Below are 24,937 nucleotides of genomic sequence, written 5' to 3'. Positions count from 1 at the left end.
ATATATGAGTACACTGTTGCTGTCTTCAGACACACCAGAAAACAGCATCAGATCCCATTACAGATGGTTGTGAGCCATTATGTGGTTACTGGGAACTGAACTCAGGACCTTTGGGAAAGCAGCCAGTGTGCTTAAGCTTTGAGCCATTTCTCCAGCTCTTCCTCCTCCTCCTCCTCCTTCTTGTCCTCTTCTCTTCCTCTTCCTCCTCCTCTTCTTCTTCCCTTGCAAAACTGAATAAATCTGTTACATTGTTTTTTTTTTTTTTAAAGACTTGGAAGAGAAAGGGGGAATGATAAGCAATCCAAGTTAACTTTAAGATTCATTTCAGCAAAGATGGAAGGGCCAGGAATTCCTTGGCATTGGTATAACTTAGTTACAACACACCCACAGTCAACACTGTAGACAGATGAATCAAGTGTAAACGTGGTGACAGCATTAATATTATAAGAAATAGAAAGTAATGATGGAACTGAAATGAGGCAGGTTCTTGGGCCATCCTCAGACCTACTGAATCCAACTCTGGCAAGAGCCCAGCTATCTCCACATGGTTCTGATGGATGGTAACATCTGAGAACTGATGCAACAGGGAAAAGCCAGGACAGGCAGCCTGGGTTATTTCCACGGGAAGAACAGACATCTCTTAGCTCATTTGATTTCTGTCCTGAAAGATATCAAAGTCATGCTGTCAGATGATCCAATTTTATATAACTACAAATAAGGCTCAACGTTCATTAAAAAAAAATTAGCAAAAAAAAGAAAAAAAAAACCAAAAAAACAAACAAACAAAAAAACCAACAAAAATCCCTAATTCTCAAATAGAACCATGGTCAGCATTTTACCATGCTCTGTAACTTTGCAATCTCTAGAGTGTTGATGGCAACCTCTAGGAGAGTAATAGATTAGACTCAGTGAATATCAATTCAGATTCATGCATCTTGTGGTATGTAGGTTACCTTAAAGCAAAATAGTTTAGCCTGGATCTCCTCCATTGCAATGTGAGCATGATAATGTTGCATACTTCCACAGACCCATTGAGAAGAAGGAACACATTAAGGCACGTGCTTCAGGGTTCGGGTATATAGCAGGTGCTCCACAAATGGTCTCTTAGCATTGCCCAGCTCAAGCACAGGATATTCTGGGTCTTTGTAGGAAAGAATCTAAGCAGGATCGGGGAGGAGGGAGAGAACTTGTTGGCTTCTCTAGGCCCGAGATAAATGGTTCTACACATATGAGTCTAGACAATGTGACTGTCTCATGCAGAGACTAGAACATTCTAAAACTAGGAAGGGAATTATTTTGATGTCTGGACCACTGTTAGAGGAATACCAGTACCGTTGTGGGCAATCTGCGCATCGGTGGACAGAACCCATTCTGAAGCGGGAGTGAGGTACCTGGTAAGTCTTTCATTCCTGGGAGCAGGAACAAGCAAATTCTGGTCAAATGTAGGCATAGACATGTGACCTGAGGCAGTGCTTCAGACCATCGATGGGCCGGTGAGCAAGTAGGGCGAAGAAGCAGGCAGAAGATAAGAAATGATGTAACCTGGGGATTCAGCTGACACCCAGGGCTCACTTGGGGCAGAGCAGACAGAGTGTCTCTGGGTTGCTAAGATAAACGCCAGGCCCCACCTCTGGAGGGACTGAGTTAACTGATAGACTTCCCAGCTTCATCTGGACAAACTCAGCTCCTAAGCATGAATGAGCCTGGAGATGGAAGGAAGTAGAGGCTCCCACTGTAAGCTGCAAAACGGATGATGCTAGCTCCATGCAGAGGTTCCCTTGCTACACTGTCTACTTTGGCTCATTGGGTAGGACACATGGAACGAGAAAGAAATGAAACAAATAAGCACTAAGACTAAAGCATTTATATTGGTCCGGAATAGCAAAAGTTCAGCATCAGGACCACAGCTCTACACTCTTATAGCCACAATAGACATCACTAATGGACTGAAAGATCTTCTGTTGATTCCCAACAAGTTGTTAGAATCTTTTCAAAATCCCACTTCCTTTACACCCTCCTTCCCAGGGATGGTACCTGGCACACAAAGCCCCAGTCTGGCTGTCAGTCACTGGAGGGAAATAATGAGGTAAACAAGAAGGACATAACTGAAATATTGTGTGAAAATATTTGTTAGAAGTCAAGACCAAACTTTGGGTGAAGCAACATAGAACAAATACGAAGACACAGGATCACAATGAGGCTTTTAGTCCAAGGAAATCGAAGAATATTTCTATTTTTGCTCTCTTGATCGCATTTCTCCAAGTCCAGCCTCTCTTAGACAACTGTTCTATGCCTCTCCTACTGTGCACAATCTCTATTGTATACACACGTACACCCTACCACACAGGACTAATAAGGACATGTATAATCCAAACAAATCAAACAGAAACCACATACACACATTTAGGGAAAGGACGAGGGACTGTTGAAATGAGGCAAGTCATAGAAACTGAGAGTGGATCTCAAAGACATCTAAGTATGAACACAACACTAGAGCCAGAGCAGAATAGGAATTTTAGTTCACAAACCATCCTTAGTCTGTGAACATAAAAGTAATTACCAAGACACCATGAGATGCCATTTATTATTAAGCTCCAACCATATGCCTGACATTGTTTTGGTAGTCAAAAACTCCACTGTTGAACTCAAAGATCGGAGAACCAGAGACTAACAAGTAATTATAGAATGGTGGAAGAAGTGTGGAGACAGGAATATATGTTGAATAGTATAGAGAAGGGCAGGTAGGTGCCCTAGAGAGGATGAAGTTGAAATTGTACATTTAGAATGATAGATGGGTAGATTGAAGAAGCCAACATTGTCCACTCACACACCACATTTCCTAGGCTTCCTAGACAGAGACCAGCAGAGACAGAGAAGTGTGTAGGTGTGGAGCATGGATCTGTGTGTTCCTTAGCCCACTTCCTCAGGCTTGATCATGGAAAGGGGCCAGAGAGTTTACAATCACTTCTCAACCTCTCAAACTTCTCTCAACTTAGAAAGACCATGGCATTTTTTTTTTTTTTTTTTTTTTGCTTGTGTTTCCTGATTTGCTTGATTCCTGCTCTGTTTCCCAGCTTTTTAAAATTTAATTTTTTTTGGTAATCTTATTTTAAACTTCAGTTTGGAAAAACCCACAAAGCAAAAACCTTACCACTTACCATCATTCATGTCTATGGTTCAACAGCAATAAATGGTACATGCCTACAATCTCAGCACTTGGTTAGTTAGATGCAGGATGAATGTAAATTTGAGGACAGCCTGAGCTATATAGCAAATTTTCAGACCCCTTAGGCTACACAGCAACACGGTACCCATTGTGCACACACACACACACACACACACACACACACACACACACACACACACACACACTCATAGACTTGCACAACCATCCTTCAGAACTTTTTATATTTCAAGACTGAAACTCTATACCCATGAAGCAACAATCTCCCCTTGTCCCTCCTCCAACCCTGGCTATTGCTCTTCTACTGATGATTTCTCTGAAGTTGACACTTTAACCTTCAACAAGTGGATATACAGAAGACTTCTCTTTTTGTGACTGGCTTATTTTACTAAACATGATTTCAAGGTTCATTCACCTGGTAGCCCGTGCTCAAATGACCTTCCTTTTAAAGTTGAGTATATTCTACTGAATGTGTACATCACATCTCCTTTATCCACTCACCTAATCATGGAAACCAATCGCTTCTCTCTCTTGACTCGTGACTAACACTGGTAGGAATAGGGGAAGGCAGCTATGTTCGAAAGACTCCACTTGCAATTATTTGGGATATGTACCCAGAAGTAGAATTAAGAGGTCACTTATGAGACTCACACAGTGTTTTCCCCTTTCCATTTAAGTGTCCCATCCTTCTAGGAGAGAAGTCTACAATTTCTGATGTCAACAGGGCAGAGTAGACTTATAAAGCTTTGAAAGTCCCCTCACCTCTACCTCCTGACTAGATTAAGACTCCATCCTTCCACCTTGGAGAGAAAAAGGCCACCATCCTCATATACCACATCGGGTGAGTTCATACCCTTCAGAGCAAGTACAGCATAATACGAGGCCCAGGCATAGAATTTACTCATCCACACAACAGCACCTCACCTGCTGGGCTGGACTGCCAGCAGATCATGTTGGTGGGTCCCTTCATACACTGGGGACTTTGCTCCATTTGGAATCTGTTTTGGCTGATGTGTCCTGGGAGAAATCTGTTTTTGGAGACACTTTTTGATGTTACTCCGTGGATAATCCCTATGTACTCATGACTGAAAGGCTCCTGTCATGCCATTGGTGTGCAAAGAGAGGAGTTCCCCTTTGACTTAGATAGCAGATTAGAATCCTGTGAGTTCCCTCAGGGGTGGGGTGGGGTGGGTGTAGTTATTGCCACTATCAGGGTGAATGCGGATTTCACCTGGAGGGAAACTAAATGAGTTTGAATTTAGGGACACAATCTTTATGCAACCAATACCACCAGGATACTGAAATATTCATTGTGAGCAAACATTTTTTTTATGATGAGACAAAATAAGGAATTGAATGTAAATGTTTAATATACTAATATAAACATCAGACTAATATATTCATTTGCACATGAGGATTTCCAGTACAATTCAGAGCTTGGAACCTTTTAGAAACCAAATATTTTCCAACATAATTTGGTAAAGGCAAGAGCAAGGTGCAGGCTTTGATGGTCAGCATAATCTACAAAAAAAATCTTGTAGCAAGCATGTCAAAACCACCACTTCCAGGGTTAGTGCACTGTCCTGTGAAGCCAGATCAGATGGCTCCCAAGATACCTGTTGTTGAGTCAAAGTCCCTAAGCTATGTGAGAAACTATTACACCCTGTACATTTTGTTTTTAGTATCTTTAACAGAAAAAATTTAAAATGCCAACTTATGTTTTCCATGGCCCTGAGCCTCTCCCCACTATGTCTTATGATGACTGGAAACTACATAGAACGAAGATTTCTGGGATGGTTCAAGTATTAGTGAGAAGTCTTATCCTGGGGATTCATATCTACCAGCCTTCAGGCTGAGCTCCCAAGAGTGTCTGCTGGAGCAAGATTTTCCTATATGAAGTGTAGATTTCACATTTGCAGATGTTTAAGGGCAGGCATTTTTTATTTACACATACTTAGCCCCTAAAATACGTCAAAGACAGTCACGTATGTGGACACTGTGGGAAAAGCTACTGTTCTGGAGTTTCCCAGAAAGCTCCCACTAGATTCCAGCTGGCCGCCTCCTCAGGGGACGTCGGCACACATTTCATGTGGCTTTCTCCTCTCTTGCAGACTGAACGTTAGGACCTTTGTCCCACCAAATCTGCTGAGGTCAGTGGTATGGCTCCACATCTCTCAGACATTCTAAATTTCAATATTTTTATTGTGTGTGTGTGTGTGTGTGGCGTGGGGGTAGGGGGGTGGGGCTATGGCAGAATCTTAAGTCTCTAAATTTTCTTATTTTGCTGTGAATTGTACCTGGTAGAGGGGGAGCTACAAGAAGGCTACATACTTTTCTTTTTTGCCCTCCTTGCATATGCCTTCTAGACAAGAAAAAGGCAAAACCCACGTGAAAATACACATAGCGTAGCTTTAAAATGTTGGGGTTACCAGGTCCCACAACATCCATTTGATAATTCCTGAGGCACAGTCCTGTTAGATGGTTCATTTTATATTATTTTATTTATTTTATATTTGATTGGTAGAAATGGTTGACTTGGCATTAACCATGCCTCTCTGTACCTTACATTTATTAATTCAAACCCTCTGCTCCGGGGCTGTATCGAACCTCCTGGCTTGCTTAGCTTGCATTGTGGTAAGTGCTCCGGTAGAGCGCATGTGTGCACATACACACCTACAAAGACCTTCATACTGGTCTTTGTAGCTGTGTGTGGTCTGTTGTGGGGTCAATTTCCCTGCCCTGGTGTGTTTTATGGCACCAGAAGGACCAACATCCTGAGTGCAGCCAATGCACTTTGGTGAACTACAAATTATTCAAACTATTTATAGGTCAAACAGGGGAATACAAGAACTAGCTAAGGGCATTCATAAAGATCCATTTCCTTCTTTTCTCAGTGAATCATAACCAACAAAGCATTTATTATAAATGTCTGTTTTTTTCATGTAGAAAATGCACCCTCGATTTTATTTTTCTCTCATCTCTTCTTTTTGCATGTCTTATTTTCAGATTAGACTTGACTCTCAGAGCTAGTCTTTACCCTGATACTAATTAGCCAAAGAGCCCTAAACCCTCAGTTGCCTGGTGTTGTCTGTGATTACAGGATAATGTTCCTTCCCCAAACATGTCCACATCTTAAACCCTAGAAAGTTAAAGTTGAGCATTACATGGTAAAATGGAACTGAGGTTGAAGATGCTTAGGGTTTGAGTCAGTTGTCATGGAGATGGGTAGATTGCCCTACATTGCCCACATTGGTCAAGGCCATGTCACCATCAAGTCCCTCTACATGGAACAGGAATAGAGAAGAGGTCACTCAGTGACAGAATGCACGGTCAACCAATCTTTGCTGGTCCAGAAAATGAGGGGAGGGAGGGGGACACAGAACCAAGGACCATAAGTAGCTTCTAGAAGCTGGACAAGGAAGGAAATTATACTTCTGACTGCTTCTAGAAAGGAACAGAACCCTTTGCATCCCTTAAGGTTTGTCCACTGAAACTGGAGACCAACTTCTACAGAACTGTGAGATCTTTATGCTGCTGTAGATCATCTTGTAGTGATTGTTACAACAGCAATACAAGAGGCACCTGTTTAAGATCATTATTAAAATAATAGTGGGTTTTTTTTCTTTTTAAATGAAAAGTAACAAGGTGATGCAAGCAGTACTACGTGATACTCAGCAAACACCCATAGTTATAGCCCCATTTCTTTCCACTCTCAGTCTGGAGTGCTTGTTCACTAGTGACTGCTGCAAATCACTCCATGAGTGGGCCTGCCAGCTGCAACCCTCCCAGAGCCAGCTGACAGCAGGAGAAATCACAATGCTTTCAAATCCATTTGGTCAGGGCTGAATGACTGCCAGTTTTCTGAAGGGATTTTCATTTTTAAATTAAAGTGATAGATCTACCTGTCTGTAGCTTTATGACTATGGGAGCTAGAGTCTGGTCCAAGAGCCAACTCTGCCTTCCCTATGTGTTTGTTCCTGTTTTAATTTGTGTATTATAAGAACAAACCATGTGCATCTCAGCTCTAAAGCACTGTAAAATACATAAAGTCTGAAAGCTTTTAAGACTTGGGAAAGACAATAGTTCATCACATGGACACATTCAGCAAAGAGACAACATTTCCAGCAGGGTGGAGTGTAGATATAACAGTCTCTGGGAACCTTCTTTCTTGGCTCTTTGCCTAACCACCAGGCTCTCCACCCACCCCCTTCTTTCGAAGTTACCCCAGTATTCCAAGAAATTTCTCAATTCGAAGGGCGTTCAAAACTTTAAGTCAAAATCTAGCTCCATGTGACTTAGGTATAATCCACAAAAGGACAAAGCCGTCAGAAGAGTAACTCGTCTCTCATGGGCTATGCAAAAAAGATGCTAATGAGACATTTATAATTGAGGCCACACAGGCATAAAAGTCAGAAAAGCTTTATTTATGGCCTGTACAGCTGTTGGAAGGTACCTGCCTCTCTCTGGATGTTAGGGGGATTATCATAGAGGCAGTTAACCTTAATGCTAGGCTGGTTTTTATTTGTGTGCCTTTAATCCCATCACACCTCACCTCACACCTCTTATTGTCTTTGGCATAGACAATAAGAAGGAAAAGAACAGCATTGTTGATTGCACATTCAAATGAATCCAGCGTTCACCTCCCTGGGGGGTGGCAGAAGGAGCTAAGGGAGCGGAAGTTGGGAAGGCTGCAGGTTGATCCATATGGGTTTTCTTTTTATCTTTTAGATAGGTCAAATATCTCAATGCCCTTCACACTATTAACACATGCATATGCATGTTCATGCTAGATCAGCATTTCAGAGAAGGGTGTGAATTTCACATAGTATGGCTCTCTCCTTTTTTCCATTAAGAGGAGCAAGGTACAAGTGTTCACTGGATACTCTTTCCCTCCCCCAGCAGCCCATTCAAAGTAGCACAAGGAAGGTATCTCTCATTGCTCTTCCCAGTCCATAGAAGGGCTATTTATTTCCTGGCTTCCACGTCTGAGACCCAGAGAGGAGGTGGGGCAGAGCCAGTTGGATGAGCCAGAGATGGAGCCGGCAAAGGTGAGGAAAGAGTTTGGAAATGAGCCATACCTGGAAGGAATACGGAATGGTTTACAGCTGCACAGAGAAAAGAAAGGCCAGCTTCTTCTGTGAAGAAGGCCAGCTTACAAAGCAGAGAGGGTAACATGCAGGCTCATGCCCAGCCCCTTCCAGGTAACCAGCCCTTGGGAAAGGACTCCTTGGTAGGAGATCAGAGACTCCGAGTCATGATGATTGCGGAGGGCTGACTCTGACCCTTTTTTAATTAATTTTTTTTATTAATCATTCCATTCACTTCTCAAATGCTATCCCATTAATTTTTTTAATGATTTATTTATTTTTATCTTTACATGCACTGTTATTTTTCCTGCATGTATGTCTGTGTGAGCATGTTGGATCCCCTGGCAGGGGAGTTACAGACAGTTGTGAGCCACCTGTGTTGCTAGGAATTGAACCCAGGTCCTTTGGAAGAGCAACCAGTGCTCTTAAGAGCTGACTCATCTCTCCAGCCCTGACTCTGACTCTCTTCCCAGACAATTCCTACATATTTTACATGGAATTTTCTTTCCATTTTTTGCCATACTGTAACTCAAACTAGATACATGGACTGACCTAGAACCTCACAGAACCTTTCAACATATCAACCAGAGCACAAGTTCTACGCTAAGGTCAATGTACATCACACACAGGACCTGAAGAGGCGGTTACCAACACAGAATAGTTTACTTTCTCCATTTGAGGACAACGAAAAAACCTATATGCTAAAAAGCTCAAGATTTCATAACATAGAAACAAAATAAAATTTATTTTGGGAGTAGGCATTCTCTAGGAAGAGGACTGTCTATCATTTACTCTGAATTTCACCTGTTAAAAGCAGACATGAAACCTAAAATACAGCTTAAAATTTGGAGTAGCTATCTATGAGTCTTGCTTAATTATAGTGACCTACCTCTATGTTAAATTATTCACTTGTAATAAGTAGGAGTAATACCCAAGGCAATTTCACAGATTTAATTTCCTCCTTACTAAGCAAGTGCCCAAATCTGAGAGTCAAAATGATATTGTCCATTTTCGTGTTTATTATGGAAGGAGGGAGGGTGAAGGTGGATATTCTAATATAGGGAAAGGATGCTAAAACATGGAGGTGCTCAGAGAATTGTTGTATTCTGTTGAGGATTGGTCTTGCTGTCTATTGTAGTGCTAAGTGCAGGTTCCCAAGATCTGGAGTCTGCACATAGACCTGTGACCCTGACCCCAAGTTATTTCTGATTGGTAAATAAAGATGTCAATGGCCAATAGCTGGATAGAAGAGGCATGAGGTTTAGGTTACCCAGGTTTGGGGTAGGAGGAGAACCATGCAAAGAAGAAGGTAGAGGAGGAAAGAGAAGCCACCATGGGTTAGATAAGCCATAAAAATGTGGCCCCAAGAACTGGCCAATTGGAATTAAGAGCAGCCCAGATAAAACAAAGTAAGTAATAATGTGGGGTTATTGATAGAAAAGTAGATTCTAATACCACAGAAGGTTGGTATCAGCCCAGTTCTTATGCTGTTTAAGGCTTATTGTAAATATAAAGGTTGCGTATGTCTTTTATCTGGGAACTAAATGGTCAAAGTCAGGGTAGAAACCCTGGGATGGGATTAAAACATTTCCACGACAGTATTCACTATAGTAATATAAAGCCCCACTCCTCACTTTAGAGAGGCTGCACTTATATAATCAAGGCTTCAGAATCATAGCAATGCTTACTGGTTATGCCCTAATTGTGTGTCTTTAAAAATTACCTGATGCCACTGCTGTTATCACAAAACTCAGTCTGGAAAATAGCTAGAGGCCTGCCCAGGATTCAGTCCAGGGCTTTTGGGTTGGCCAAAAGACCTGTTTCCCCTTTTCCACACTCACAGATCCAGAATTACAATTTTATCCAGATTTGCCTCCCTACAACAAAAAATTGGACTGTATTGGCCCTTTGCTTCCAAAATAAATATGAGTTTAATTTCCTAGCACTTCCTGCCTCCACCAGGTTCCTCCCAGGAGCTTGGCTTTGAACGAGATTAGACATGCGCTAATCACATGTTGAATCACATTGGGTACTATGGAAATGTTGAAAGAGGTCAACTAAGTCTTAGTTCATCTGGACAGTCCAGATTCATCCCACAGGAAATGTTCCTTATACCACTGCTCTTCCAGTAAGGAGAAAGAAATATGTCATCATGTGTCTATATAAACTGTCTCAAACTAAGGGGCCAAGTGTTAGAAGAGTCGACGTGTAAGATGAATTTTTAAAAATTTTGATGGATTGAGTAGGTGAGTGAGTCAGTCAGCTTTTAAAAAAAACCAAAAAGGTATATACTTGTTTTTATTTTAGCCTTACCTGGTTGAATCTATTATTTATGGAGAGGGGACTCTAAATGCTAAAGGAAAATCATTTCACTTATGAAAAACCTAACTTTGTTCCTCCTTGGACATAGCTAAGGCATGATTAGGACCAGAATCAAGCTTTCTTCTTCCAGAATTACCTGTTCACTAAGATTTCGTAGATCATCCAACTGTGATGTGTACCCCGTCGTATACCCACAAGCTCTCTCTGTCATCCTTAAGGAAAGGAGTGATTTGAGAGAGAAGAGAACCAAGCCATGTACATTTGGGAAATTATGAGTACCTTCAGAGTTGTGGTTGTTGAAGCCTCTATACGATGATTGATGTCTGATCTCTGCTCAAAATACACAAAGATGCATTTGGTAGCGATCCTCAGAGAAAAGCTGAGTCTAGCATCTCAGATTATAAATGAAGAAGTTGTATTAGGGAGTATCATAGTTTTTCCCCCAGCATTTTCCTGGGGTGGGATGGGGAGGTGGATTTAGGTTTGTTTCTTACAATAGAACTTAAATGACTCAAGAAGTCTGCAAACAGATGTGCCTATATTGGACACCCATGAACATTGCTGAGACAAGTGATGAACAGAGTCCTACAAAGAGTGAGTTAGGTGGTTACTGCTAAATTCAGAATAGAGGTCACACAAAGGGCAATCTTTTGGCATCAATTGCTTCAGGAAAGTGACAGCTACAAAATTAGAATTCACTACTCCCTTGTGGGCTATTTTTAAGGACCTCGTAAAGAATGGTCCATAACTTAGGAACAAAGGTAGGATGAGAAAAGTTCGTATTTTAAGATGTCCCCATGCATTTGGTGATGGCTGTCCTTGATCTACAAGTCCTCGGTTCTGTAAAAAGTTCCTAACTGAAATCTTTGGCTCACTGACACTGGAGCTGCCATCTTTCCTTTCCAGAGTTATATCCATCCTTCCCCTGGAACCTAGAGTTCGAGTGCTGTTAACAAGAGTAGAAATGTCATTGAGAGTCTACAACTGTGTCAATAGGAAGCTAATGTTTAGCAAAGGGGTCAGGCCAGCTTGGATTTGCTGCTTATAGCATTACTTCTCTCTGAGGCCCCCACTTCTGCTGCTCAACATGGGAGGAACAGAACCTACATTCAAACAAGACCCTCCAGTGAGGTGATTCTCCAGGCTTTTTCTGGTTCCACTCCCAATGGTGTCAGCTCCTTTGGTGTAGCATGGAGGCAATGAAAGGCTCTATGTATGATGGTCAAGTGCAGCTGCGGCTGAAGAATGCTGGTCCACAGTGCAGATATGACCAATACCCTGGATCAAAGGGAGCACTGGGTGAATGGGCTTAACCAAAATAAGTTCTGCTTTCTGTTTTGTTACGGCTTTGAAACATGAAAATCTGAAGGAAGACCTCATTTTGGGAGAAAATAATGGAGAAAAGGCAGATCCAAGAAGAGCTGGGCAAAGCAGTAAAGAAAGATCACTATACAACAGCAGTTTGGACTCAGGATACACAAAGCAGGTCCCACATAATAATGGCTTTATAGATGCTGCTGTTGTTCATGGAGGGCTTGAATGGAACAGAAGAGCTGGCTGTAATGATGCAATGCTGTTCTTAATTTAATGTTGCCAATGTATCCAGACTTCCATAGTCACTATTCCACACCTTTATCATAGTCCCTTCCAGAAAGTAGTATTGCCCCTATTTGGTGAGGAAAACAAAACTTAGGTGAAATGATGTGTTCAGAATCAGATCTTCTTGGCTCTAAAATGCTCGATGGTCCACATCAGGACAAGAATTATTACTCTAGTCTCTAGAAATGTGCGTAAGTCGGGTGAGGAGAGGGGGGAGACTGAGAGAGTGGAGGAGATGGGAGAAAAGACAGTGATACATCCCAAATTCCAGGTCAAGCCACCTCGTAATAGCCAGGGGTACTCACTCAAACTGCTTCCCAATTCTTTCCCTTGAGAATGGAGCAAAATTTGGCCATTCTAAGCAAAGTTCATCACTGTTCAAGAGAGAGAGAGAGAGAGAGAGAGAGAGAGAGAGAGAGATCTTGCCTGAGGCTTCATACCCTAGGGCTGAGTTCCAGACAATCAGCCTCAAAGCCAATTACAGAGAAGGCTAGAAAGGCCAAGAATTAGCTAGGAGTGAATGCTGAGCCTAACACATTTTATTAGCAAACTGTTAGAATTAGAAGAGCATGTATATCAGCTTGGCTAAGAAAACACAAGCAGTTTTTAGGACTGTGATATTGCAAAAGGCTCTGAGGGAACGGAGCCTGATAAGATGCAGTTGACATGGATTTCCGAGGACAGGCCTAACTCTCTCTCTCTCTCTCTCTCTCTCTCTCTCTCTCTCTCTCTCTCGGAAGCGGGCAAAATACCTTAATGTGGAGACAAAATACTTCCAAAAGAGAAACAAGAAAAGATTAATAGCAGATAATGTCTATGAGGGGAAATGGAGCTGCTTTTGATTTTTCTTCTTTTATAAAATTATATGCAGAAACAAAGGCTTTGAATCTGGGGGTCTTGGGTGGGAGGGAATGGTGTATTTGTTTGTTAAAAAAAAAGAAAGAAAAAGAAACTGCAGCAAACTCTCAACAGAGTTTCAAACTCTAAACTCTCATGGAGGAACAGTCTAAGCTTTCTCTTTTCCACTTCTTCCTCTGACACTTTTGCTGTTCTGACATTGTAGGCACAGAGATTATTGGTGAGTCCAACAGACAAGCATGCACATGGGAATGGATATGCCAAAGCTGTGTCTGTTGTGTTGTTATAATTAAAGCACAAGAACCTAGATGTTAAATATAACGCAGTTCCTGGAATTCCTTCACAGCCCACCTTCCAGTGTTTGTCAGAAATAACACCTTCACCACCAGAGGCCATAGGGCAAGGCATCTGGATGGCTTTGGCATCTAGGTTAGGATTAAGGGGTACTTGGTGGTCAGTCCTTGATCTTCATAGATCTTTGCCAGAGCAAAACATAAAGGTTCCTAAAAACAAGAATCATGGCATATCTTTTGGCTCTCAGGTCTCTAAAGTGGCACTGGGAAATAACAGATATTCTTCCCCGCGAAAGTCTTTGACTTAGTCATGGTTTTCATAAATGACTAGAGACCACAGTGACTGTCAACAGCAGTACCTCAAAGTGTGCGAAAGGTATTTACTGATCATATATGATGATAAACAACTCTGCTTTCATGACAGGGAAAACAGACAGCACAGATGTGAATAAAGGCTACCCAGTGCCAAAAGAAGGCTACAAGGAAGTACACAGAGCTTAAAAATTCATTTTTTAAAAAATCTACAGAGATGCATAAAGTGTCCAAGATTCTCCTAGACTAGGAGGATGCAGGCATCTAAGAAAGACTGTGGAGACATCTGAACTGCATGATGCTACATCTGGGAAGCCGAATTTACAGTAGGCTGATTGAGGATGGAGAACTTTGACAAGGAACAATGTTCACAGGGCACATACAATTGTCTGGGAGATAGAGCATGGTGTGTTCCAAAGCAGATGGGTGAGTTCCACTTTTGGTAGGTGGAGTGGAATTTGATAAACTACGTGGAGTCTTAAGCCCCAAATGGCCAATATAGGAGAATACTGAAATCCACCTTTAAGGGATTCATTATTGGGAGAAGAATGTAGATGTGATCTCCTGTCGCCCCAGCAAAGCAGCCAACAACACATGGCCTGTCAGACTAAAGCCGAGGCGAAAGCTTCTACACACAGGCCATTTCCACACAGCGGTCACTCAAGCAATGCAGCTTGTTTGTGAGGCGAACTCCTTTGTCTAAAGGTATGGTGATTGAATGTATGTCTCTCCTCTTTCCTCTCATCTCTGCTGTGCTCCTTACACACACACACACACACACACACACACACACACGCACACGCACACGCACACGCACACGCACATGCACACACACGAGTGATGGTCAATGGAAAACAGACCTGCCTTTGTTCAGTTCACACAGAGTTTCCTGGGCAGTTATGACTCTGAAAACCGTCTGTATCATACTTTAGAATGGCAAATCTACCCACAATTCTCTTGTCTTGAAATTACTGTTTATTCACCGCATATCATTTTCTTGTGACTACTTTTGAATACTGAAAACTCCTTACATGTGTCAAAAATCTGCCCCGAGAGGTATATTACAGTCATGGCTGGCAACGTCACCCACCTAGATTCCAAGTGTGGGAGTTCTTTTGAAAGCCGTGATGGCTATTCTTGGTTGTCAACTAGACTACCTGTGGAGTTAGCTAAAACCCGAGTGGCCGGGTACACCTTGATTTTGTTTTTGTATTTCTTTTTCTTAATTAAATCATTTGAAGTGGAAAGACACACATCTAATTTGGATTTTTTTTTTTTTTTTGAGGTGGGAAAATCCACCTTTAATCTGGGCCACACCTGCTGGTGACAGCCTCTATAAAGGACATTGAAGAAGGAAGATTTTGCTCTTTGCCTGCTTGACCTGGATTCCACTGGCAACTTCATTCCAACATTATTTATCTCTAGCTATACAGACAATATGACGTCTCAGAAAGGGATGAGCCTATGAACCCAAGTCACTCTTCTGCTATTAGTTTTGTTTGCTTGACCTTTCGGTCAGGAGTAGGGGTAAGATGATTGTAGTTTGAGTGCTTACGTTGCTAGGCAGCAACAAGACTCCAAGTCTATGAATCCTGACCTTTGCTCGGGATTGCTAGATCTCCTGGAAAAAAATCCAAACTTAAATGTAAAAATCTTTGGTTTTCTTTTAATGTTGGGAATCTCGATTTCCAGTGACATTCAACAGCACTCGCGGAGACACAAAATAACTTCCAACATTAGGCTCTGGGAAGCCACAGCTGGCCACCAGCAATCACCATGTAAGTAGGTCACACGGAGCTGTGTGTTCAACAGATGTTGACAGGTGCTTGCAGCTACAACAGAAAGCCCACGTGCACCTCGGAAGTACATTCATGGGCAGGAACAAAAGATACTCGGCTACGCTTTTCCTTGCAGAGGCGCAGGGCTCCTGGGAACGCTCAGAGACCTGTAATTTCCAACCTGGGTGGTCAAAAGATCTCAGACAGTTTATGCTCTGCTATGTACCTTCAGACTTTGAGTGTCCACAGCCCAGGAAGCAGCTGTTGTTAGATTACAGCTCGACTTCGAGGAATCTGAAAGTGCCTGGGAGTTATCCATAACCCAGAGATGCAGAGACGACACCATTCCCTCACTGCTTTAGAAGGGAGAAGTTGGCAGTGGCCCAACAGTGAAACCTGGGCACAGAAGGAAGGCTGTTCTGAGAGGCAGAGAGACACGGATAGGGTGGGGCCCACAGATAATTAAGGCACCGAAGATGAAGCCCAATAATAATAATGATGCTAATCACAGCTCCATTTATTGACCACTGGCTCTGAGCCAGATCCTGTGAGCACAGCTCGCTCTCCTGGCATGATCTCATTTAATTCCTATAGAGGCTCCAGAAGGACTAAGTCATTTGCACAAGGTCACCCAGTCAGTGGGAGAGCACATGAGCAGAGTCCAATGTGGCTGACTGCAAACCCAAGGGAAGGGCTGGTGGCCAGTGGGAATTTGGAGAGAGACAGAGGTTTGACCAAGTGGCTACTCCTGGTTTGCCAGACAGGGGAAGCAGGCTGTGTGCTTTCATAGCTTTTACCTGTCTTTTCTTCCCGGCCACAAAAAGATCATCGTAACTTCAACTTCATGGCTGTTCTCTTCCTAAAACTCCCATAGTTTGTTGTCCTAAGAAAGTAACATTGGGGGAAACTTGAAAACCCAATTTTCTTGCCTGTTTCTGCAGACCTACGAGGCAGCATTTTATTACGTGTGGATCTACTGACATGATTCCAATCATAATAAAAGAGCCACGGACCATAGAATGACCTGATTTTTCTGAAAAGCTTTTGCTGATACAGTAACTGATTTTATTTTCCTATTAAAAGTGAAATTGAAAGACCCCTTTAGCAGCTGACTGCATGAACGACCACCTCCCAAGTCCTTCTCAACAGCCATATTGTTCAGAGAAAACAGAGCCCTCAATGACTGCGAATGAACCCAAAAGTCAGGCCTGGAGTCTAATGGCATATTAAATTATTTGACATTGTCAAGGTCACCACTCTCTGCCATGGAATCAATCTTTCCCTCAATCAGAAAAAGCATAAAGGCTTGCAAGCTCTCTTGAGACAACAGTTACAGGGGTAAAGGAGTGAGAAGACAGATGATTTATCTTTATGTTCATTTCTTAGATGAAAATTTCTACACACCTTGCTACTATAAATCCGCAGGGAAGACAGAGGAAGGGAAGGCTTTGAGGTGGCAGAAGGGAATGGGGTTTACTGGGTAAAGACAGCTTAGCTACAGAAGACAGTAAAATATTCAGCAAGTCCAAGGATATTTATCATTAGACCCACAATTAGCCCCCACACGTACGGCTTTGATTTTAAATATGGATGTGGATTCTCAGAATGGGTTCCTAAGCATGCACGTACACGTGGAGTTTGGATACACAGATACTTAAGAGCCTTGGGTTTATATTTTGGCTGGTTACTTGTGAGGGACAGTCTCACTATAAAGGCAGCTCAACTCATCATCATATATGTACTGGCCACTCAGGATGGTTCTAGACTATGCTTGGCACCAAACTAATGTAAAAGCATTATGTCTGATACCACCTAACTAGCTTATATGAAGAGCAGAAACATATGACCCAGCAGAGGAAGCCACCCCAGAGGCTGAGGACATGGACCAGAGCATTCTTTAGCAAGTGCTACCAGCAGAAGACACATGAGACATGTAAGGTCTGTGTAGAGCACAGTCCTGTTGACTTAAGACCTTGACCTTTGATGAAAAGATCCAACTTTCATATGTCCTTGGGCCTATGATTCGGTGTTTTAGTATGTGTGAGCCTGGTTTAAAATGAAAGAAGCCATACATAGGAAATAGCTCTAATTTTCTGATTGTAAATCGAGAAGCCAGAAGTTGGTAAGTGGCAGTCCGTACTGGTACTCACATGGTAGGATAAAAAGGTGAGATGAAGACCACACCTAGCTATTTGGGATCCTACTTTTTATTTTATTTTTAAAATACTTTACTTAAAAATTTTTAAAAAATATAAGCTTTGTTTTGTTAGATTAAAGTTAGGTAGAACTGTGTCTGTAGATCCTCTTATTCAGGAGTTACCAAAACTTATGCTGCCAGCAATTAGTTGTTAGTATGAATACATTCTAGAGTTGAGGAAAACATGTCAGGTACTAGGGGCTGGGAGAACACGAGGTCTATAGACAGGAGCACCTACCTAGGGTTGTCACTGTTGCTACTTAAAGATTCAGTCTGGTATTAATGGTTCATTTGAGCTTTCTGAAAATGAAAATGCAATTTTAATGGACATTTTTTTCATGTTTAAATCACTCCCTACACACACACACACACACACACACACACACACACACACACACACCACACCACACCACATACACACCAACCCAAATGGCCATATGGGCCAATGGCTTACAATATCTGAACTAGTGAAAATTGTCCACAACAGAAACAGAAATAATATCTACTAAGTTCAGATGGCTTGCCTAACATCATACAACTAGTTAGCAGAAGAGCCAAGCAAAGAACTCACTTTTCCGGTCTTGTCTCAGTTGCTTTCACCTCACCATGCTGTATTCAGGAGAAAATAAGCCTTAGATTTTAGAGAACATTTTAAACTCCAGGTCTAATGAATAACCCTTTTATTCTCCACAGTCCTCATTCCTCAGAGTTTTGGTAATCAGGTGCATTCATCAATAAGGGGGGCCTGGGGCTTCCATGTGGCTATAAGTCCTTCCCAGCTGAGTGTCCCCTTAGACTTGTCTGGGCAAGGCAATATGTCAACAGCTGGGATCATCTTCAAAAGAGGTGGAGAATAATTCCTTGACTTAGCTCACTGGGGAGTTGTGGAGAAACCTCCCTAGGGCTTTGGCTTATAGACTGTTAATAGGCAGCATTTAAGTGCACAGCCCCAGAGCGAGCAAAAGCCTCATAGTTGATCATTTGCAACAGGAATTAGCAAGTCCCAAAAGCATTTCCTACGACAAAGAGACAAAGCCTCCCCAAGAAAATCATCTCTTGATGGCTGATAAAAATAGAATTGCAATTTACCCTCCCATCTATGCCCCCGACTTCAGGCTCTCCCGGTGTACTTTCCATCGTAATGGCTGATGTAGATGGATTCCCGGGGTCTGCATCACTGCTGATGGCATTAATGGTCTTGGGCTCCCTGAATTGTGATTGATTGCTGTAATCTGCAAAACTATTTCAGGACATAGATTTATTATTATTAAGCCGATAAAAATGGTGTCGGGGTCAAGGCGAGCCAATGATGTGTGTTGTGATGCAATGGCCGGAAGCTACCCCGTAACAGATGTAAGTGGCAGAAGGGAAAAGTGTTTCATCTCCCACTCTGACCTGACACCAGACCTTTCCCCATAGGGAAACACATTTAGACCCCATGTGTACTGGGTGGGGATGGGGATGGATCAAGGGAGGGAAGACAAAATATCTACACAGTAGTAATTGTTCTCCTACACGTTGAATCCCTTAAAGACATTTTGACAGTTCTCATTCAGTTCATTTAGATGTAGCAAGAATTTTTTCAATTTCTCTCTGGCCGCTAGACACTGTTTGGGTTTCCTAGCTTAGCCAAGTTGTTCCCAGAGCCTGAGAGATTTAAATATTGACACTATTACATTCAAGATCTCTGAAAGAAAGGAGGAAAACTAAGCAGAAAGTTGCATTAGTAGCTATTGCATGTTTTCTTCTGTCTTCCCTCCAGAGTGTCTAACTCCAAAGTTATGAGTAAAGGAATAGATCACACACTAGGCTGCATTTTGACAGTCATTTTAAGTTGTCATTTCAAATTCCTCTTCAGAAAGGAAATAACCATTAAAAATGTTAGTCCATATATTAGTTTACATATAGGATATAAGGCTAAAATGCTCTTCAGTCTCATTCTTAAAACAACAACAACAACAAACCAGACAATTGTACATTTGCATGGTTTTATAAATTTATTGGTGAACTGAGTTCATGGGACAAGTATATTATGATATATCTATGGTAGATAATGGCTACAAGAAGAGATAAAATGTCTTCACTAAAAAGAGTTGATATCACTGGAGGATGATTCGGCTAAAATGAATGATAAATACATCAGTGGTGTCCAACTGCTGGCTGATATTTGGCTAAGCGTTCCTCAAAAGCCCATAGGTAGAAGTCTTGGCTCTCAGCACTATTGAGAGTTGTGGACATGCTATGATTTGGGGTTGAGTGGGAAACCTTCTCGTCACTGGGAACATGGCTTTGTAAGGATTATGGTCCAACCTATTCCTCTTTCTTGCTTTAACTTCTGACCATGGGGAAAGGGCTGCTTCAGCCTAACATCTCCATCACTGTGTATAGGCTTGTCACAGTCTCCACTGTAACTAGGCAACTAAGATCTTCAAACTGTGCCTTTCCCAGGGTTTATCTCCCTAATTGGTTATCCAGTACAAAGAGGTCAATCCTGAAATAATATATACACACAAATAACAAAAGTTTACTGAGGAAGTTGTATTTATATATTTGTTTAAATGTATATATGTATATATACATATATATACATATCTTTACAATATATATTTATGTAACAATAATCAGGGAATAAGAGGGTATGACTTTGAGAGTGGGGGACATGGAAAGAGTCAGGGGCCTATGGGGAATAGCTAGAAAGAGGAAAGGAAATAAAGTAATATGATCATGTTTTAATATCATGTACTAACAAATAAACATGAAAATAAATAAATATGAGATTAATTAAAGCATAATTAATTAAATAATTAAAGAATTTTAAAAAACCTCCACAAATCCAAATAAAACTTTCCTGGTTGTGAGTGGATTATCTCAGGTATTTAGTTATTGCAATAAAAAGATAACTAATGAAAAAATATAGGAATACAGGGCAGCATAGAACTGTGAGGATCATCGCCATAAGAAAAATTCTCATGGAGTCCCGTACTGACTCAGGGATCACTCACAGAGAAGACTGGCAGAAATCTTTGGAAGTAATCCCTGGAGTTGTGGCCAGGAGAGCAGGCACTGGGAACAAGGCTTGTGGCTTTGCTCAGACTCTTAGGCTATAACATGAAAGATACACAGTGCTGGGAGCTAGACCTTAAACTCTGAGAACCTGCTGAACCTGGGGCAAACAGGAGCCCTCTCCTTGGGCAATAAAGAGGAGCATTCCATAGTAAAGAAAAGGTCAGACAAGAGTTAGGCTTGAATTTCCCCAACACCAGAGTGCTTGAAGGAGAAACAGGAACTGACCTGCAGTGTTGAAGAGGAACTCCTCTCTTATGAAATGATGCAGAAGTGATGCCCAAATTTGCTAAGAACAAAGACCTGAAGAACGCTATCTAGCCACATTATTTTTAAGTGTACATGGACTGTCACCAAGGCAAGCTATATTCTGGGCCATTGCTTGAATGTGACTCACTTAAAAGATGAGAAATCCTGGCACAGAGTACTCTCCCCAAGCATGACAGAATGATGGCAGAAGTCGTAACCAGAAAGAGAGTTTGGAAAATCCACAAGTATTTGAAAATTAAGCAACACACTTCTAAATAACCTGGAGCTAAAATAGGAAAGCTCAGGGGAAATGAAAAACATTTCTTAACCCTTGAAATAAAACCAAACACATCAACTTCTGTGGATACAGTTATGGAAACACATAGGAACATATAGCACTGATTCGTAGAGTTGATTGATAGTTAAACTTATACTGAAGAAGCCAGAAATGGAAGGGCACATTAGACCCAAAGTAAGAAGGTGGTTAAGAAAGAACAAACAAGAAGTTAATGAAGAAAACTGGTAGAGATTGCTTCTTACATATTCACGTTTGCTGTATGCTACTGAGCATTGCAGAATACCTTAAGGGATTCCAGGCTACTGTGCTCTTAGAAAGGCCAGCAGTAGATTCTCATGAGATCAGATTCCCCCCAGGATCAAGCTAAGAAAGGAGTCTTTGGAGACCAATGGGCTTGGCATGTGTGCTTTGTTGCCACCAGGAAGGGAGCTAGCAGTACAGGGTCTTCTCAGCCATCACAAACAAAATCTCCTTGGTCTGCCTCAAGAGACAGATACCACCACACACAAACTGCCCAGGGTCGGGCCCTCATTCTGTCTCTTAAGTGACCAATGTATAGGGTGCCCTTGCCAATGACAGTGCCTACTAGGTCCTAAAGTTTGAGAAATCATGAACACCAAAAGAAGGAGCCATGTAGAGCAGCTGCTTCCATTTCCATGTTGACTATAATACGGGAAATTGGCTAGAACAAAGAGTGCTCAACTGAAAATATTTCGGTTTATATCAAAAATATATTCCAAATGCTTAAGTGGCATTTTACGTTGTTGCTAGAATCTATACCTAGGAATTGTGTGAATGCCGACTGTTTAGTAACCACTAGAAACCTATTTACTTTTCTTTCTTTCTTTTTTAGGAATTGTGTAAGAAAACAATAGGTGGCAATAATGAAGGGAAAAGGGTTAGCCCTCTCCAAGGAATGAGCTATTGAGGATGCAAGGACTCAGAAGCAGTATTAAGCTAATAATTCTTCACATGTTAGTACAGCGGCATGTGCATTCTTGGATAATGACATGGATAGAGGGAGCTCAGAGCCCGTCTCTATTCTTGAAGCACACAGGCTTGTTCAAATGGACTAATGAAGTGCCTTCTTAGAACTGTGAGCTACCATTTCCATCTCTACCACACCAGCATGTTTTGGTAGGCTATATTTTAGTTTTACTTTTAGAGAAGCTCCATCCTTGTCCCTTAGGAAGAAAAGCTCCCTGTCCTTCAGTGTGCTCCTAAGCAGCCAGACCAAGTGGCTTTTTGCCTGAGGTCTCTTAGGGCACAATCTAGACCCAGACACAAAATCTGTGTAGGTAAAAAAGAGAATTCTAATTAAAGCATTGTGTGTGTGTGTGTGTGTGTGTGTGTGTGTGTGTGTGTGTGTGCCATAGTCAGGCTATTGCTTCAATCCTAAGCTTCATGTGTTGAGTAGTATCTTCTTGTCTTTTCGCGTAACTTCCACTGCTAATGGCTTAGGCCCTGGGTTCTCAAACACACTCTCCTGTGAGTATGTTCTGCAGCCCCAGAGGAGTTATTGCACCAGCTGGGAAATTTTCAAAGTGCGGACTGGGCATTACTGCCCTCTACTCAACTCATCCATCTAGAGCATTTACAATAGTTACTGAATAATTGGGAGCCAGTGACACAATCGCAACGAAGAGGATCATTGCTCTGTCCTCTCAGAGCTTTGGCAAGGGGATTCTGGTGCTGAGAACATAATTATAGGTGATTAAATATGTACAATTGATTTAATAATTTAAAAAACAACAAATGTTCTTACCTTAAACATTTGGGTCAGCACAGTATATACACATAATAAATATTTGTCAAATGTCTATGACTATGTGTATCATTGGCATGGGCAGTGAATGTTTAAGTGGACTCTAGTAAGTTACTAACCATGCCCGAACATCCGACTCAGATACTTCTGAGAAACCTTGGTGTAGACCTCTTTAAAGCTAGTTTTCTCCAGGCTTCACACACTGATATCCAACACAACACCCTGGATCAGCACTGTGGAATGCAGATCATAGGCAGTTACTCTACACAGCATACCAGCCGGCTCAACCATCATGGGATACTGATTGGAAACACTTTTGGAGAATCTTTAGGTAGGACTTCCATCCCTGCACATGAAGAAGAAATGGGCCTTACCTTTTCACGGCTGATACTCAGGCCATTGAGGTTCAGATGCCGATACAGGTTTTCTATGGCATCTCACTGCCCAGGTCTCATAGTCTCTTTGCCTCCTAGACACAGAAAACAAAGACTAGCATGCAGTTGCATGAGTAAGCCACTGTCACTGTTAAGTTATCTCCTGAGCAAAAAGGAAAGGGCCTCCTTCACATCAAGATCTGACATGAGTGCTATAGTCTCAGGGCCCAATATCTTTGGCATCACCCCCCACATACAATGATGCCTGGCCACAGCTTTTGGCACCAGCATATTTGCTGATAGGTTCAGAAAGTACTTGCTGGACTATGTGAACATCCATGAAGTGTGGCCAGAAAATCTAATTCCTGGAATTATCTATACTGAATGTGTGAACATGTATGTTGCTCCCATTTGGGGCTGCTATGGATTTCTCTTTCGTACAGCTATCTAAGATTTGAATTAAACTATCCATCCTGTGCTTCTATTTGCTAAGTGGCTTTACCGCTAGCTTGTTTTGCTTTTGTAAATTCTGCCCATGAGATGGTGGTCTTAAATACGAAGGTTGTATTATAGGTGCCATGGTGGCTGGGTTAGTAGAAGCCCAGTCCAGATACAATACTTAAACTTTGCTAGGAGGCACCCCAGTTACTGGCTCAGTGGTTGGGAATTCCAACTGGTAAGTAAGTGACTCTTACCTTTCTCATTTTAAAACTAGAAAAAGATTTGTGTTCCATCAGCAGTGTTTAGTGGGGTAGAATAGATCCAATTACTGAATTTTAACTGGGCGCATCTTGGTACTTGCCTGGGGGATGCTTTGATTTCACTTATAACAGCTATAGGGAAAGAGGCAATGTTAATGGCATCATTTTTGGCAGAGGACAGGATAACAACCTACAGAACACAGGAAAACTCCACAGAAGAGCCGACCTGTTCAGATTGTTAGTGGCGGTGGGGGTTAGAAGCCTAGATCAGAGCAACCTTAACCACATCCTAGAGGAAGGCCCACACCCTAAGCAAATCTGTGCGGAGAGGAACACTGTCGTCCTCTATTTCTAACTTATTTCCTTTTCCTGACAAAGAGTCCAGTGTTCTGATGCAGCCTTGAGTTGAAAGAAAACAGTATCTGCCTACCTCACTCCACCTTACGTTGCAGAATTAACGACATAGCAAGCCGACTTCCCAAACACGTTTCTCTTGTTTGGGAGATGCTTTCTCAGATGGTACGGCTTCCACACATCTGAGCCACTCTCCCCTCTCTGCCTAAGAACAGAATCCCTAGATTGGGAAAGCAGTGTGCCCAGTTACACATGCTGACCCTTTAAAACATTACAACATTCTCAGGTAGAGATGAATAGGAGATGAAACAGGAGGGGTGGGGATTGGGGAAGGAAATTCCTGCCTAATAAAAACAGACAAGCTTGGCTGCCACTGGCCAGTGTTGCTTCTGTTCCTTCCCCTCTTCTTACCCAGAATCCAGCTGTGATGGGTGACAGCAGCAAAGCCACACACAAGGGGCTTGGGTAGGAAGCTGGAAGAAGGGTGAGTCAGGTGGGGGCAT

At 42.0% G+C, this 24,937-nt stretch overlaps 1 long non-coding RNA gene across 2 annotated transcripts; it reads right to left on the bottom strand.

Moving 5' to 3' along the window:
* Positions 1–211: 211 nt before the first annotated feature.
* Positions 212–23,661, bottom strand: Gm36553. 2 transcript variants are annotated; one of them, XR_382830.1, is made up of 2 exons: positions 23,380–23,661; positions 212–661 (listed from the first exon to the last, which is right to left on the bottom strand). It is a non-coding gene; the product is annotated as a predicted gene, 36553 (long non-coding RNA). The 2 variants fall into 2 exon arrangements; XR_001780847.1 differs by lacking the exon at positions 23,380–23,661 and adding an exon at positions 1,392–1,679.
* Between the last annotated feature and the right edge of the window lie 1,276 nt (positions 23,662–24,937).

The sequence above is a fragment of the Mus musculus genome, chromosome 13, assembly GCF_000001635.26.
Source record: "Mus musculus strain C57BL/6J chromosome 13, GRCm38.p6 C57BL/6J".
Classification (NCBI taxonomy): Eukaryota; Metazoa; Chordata; class Mammalia; order Rodentia; family Muridae; genus Mus; species Mus musculus.
Note: the sequence above shows the minus strand (reverse complement) of the source record. Positions and strands in the feature narration are given on the sequence as shown.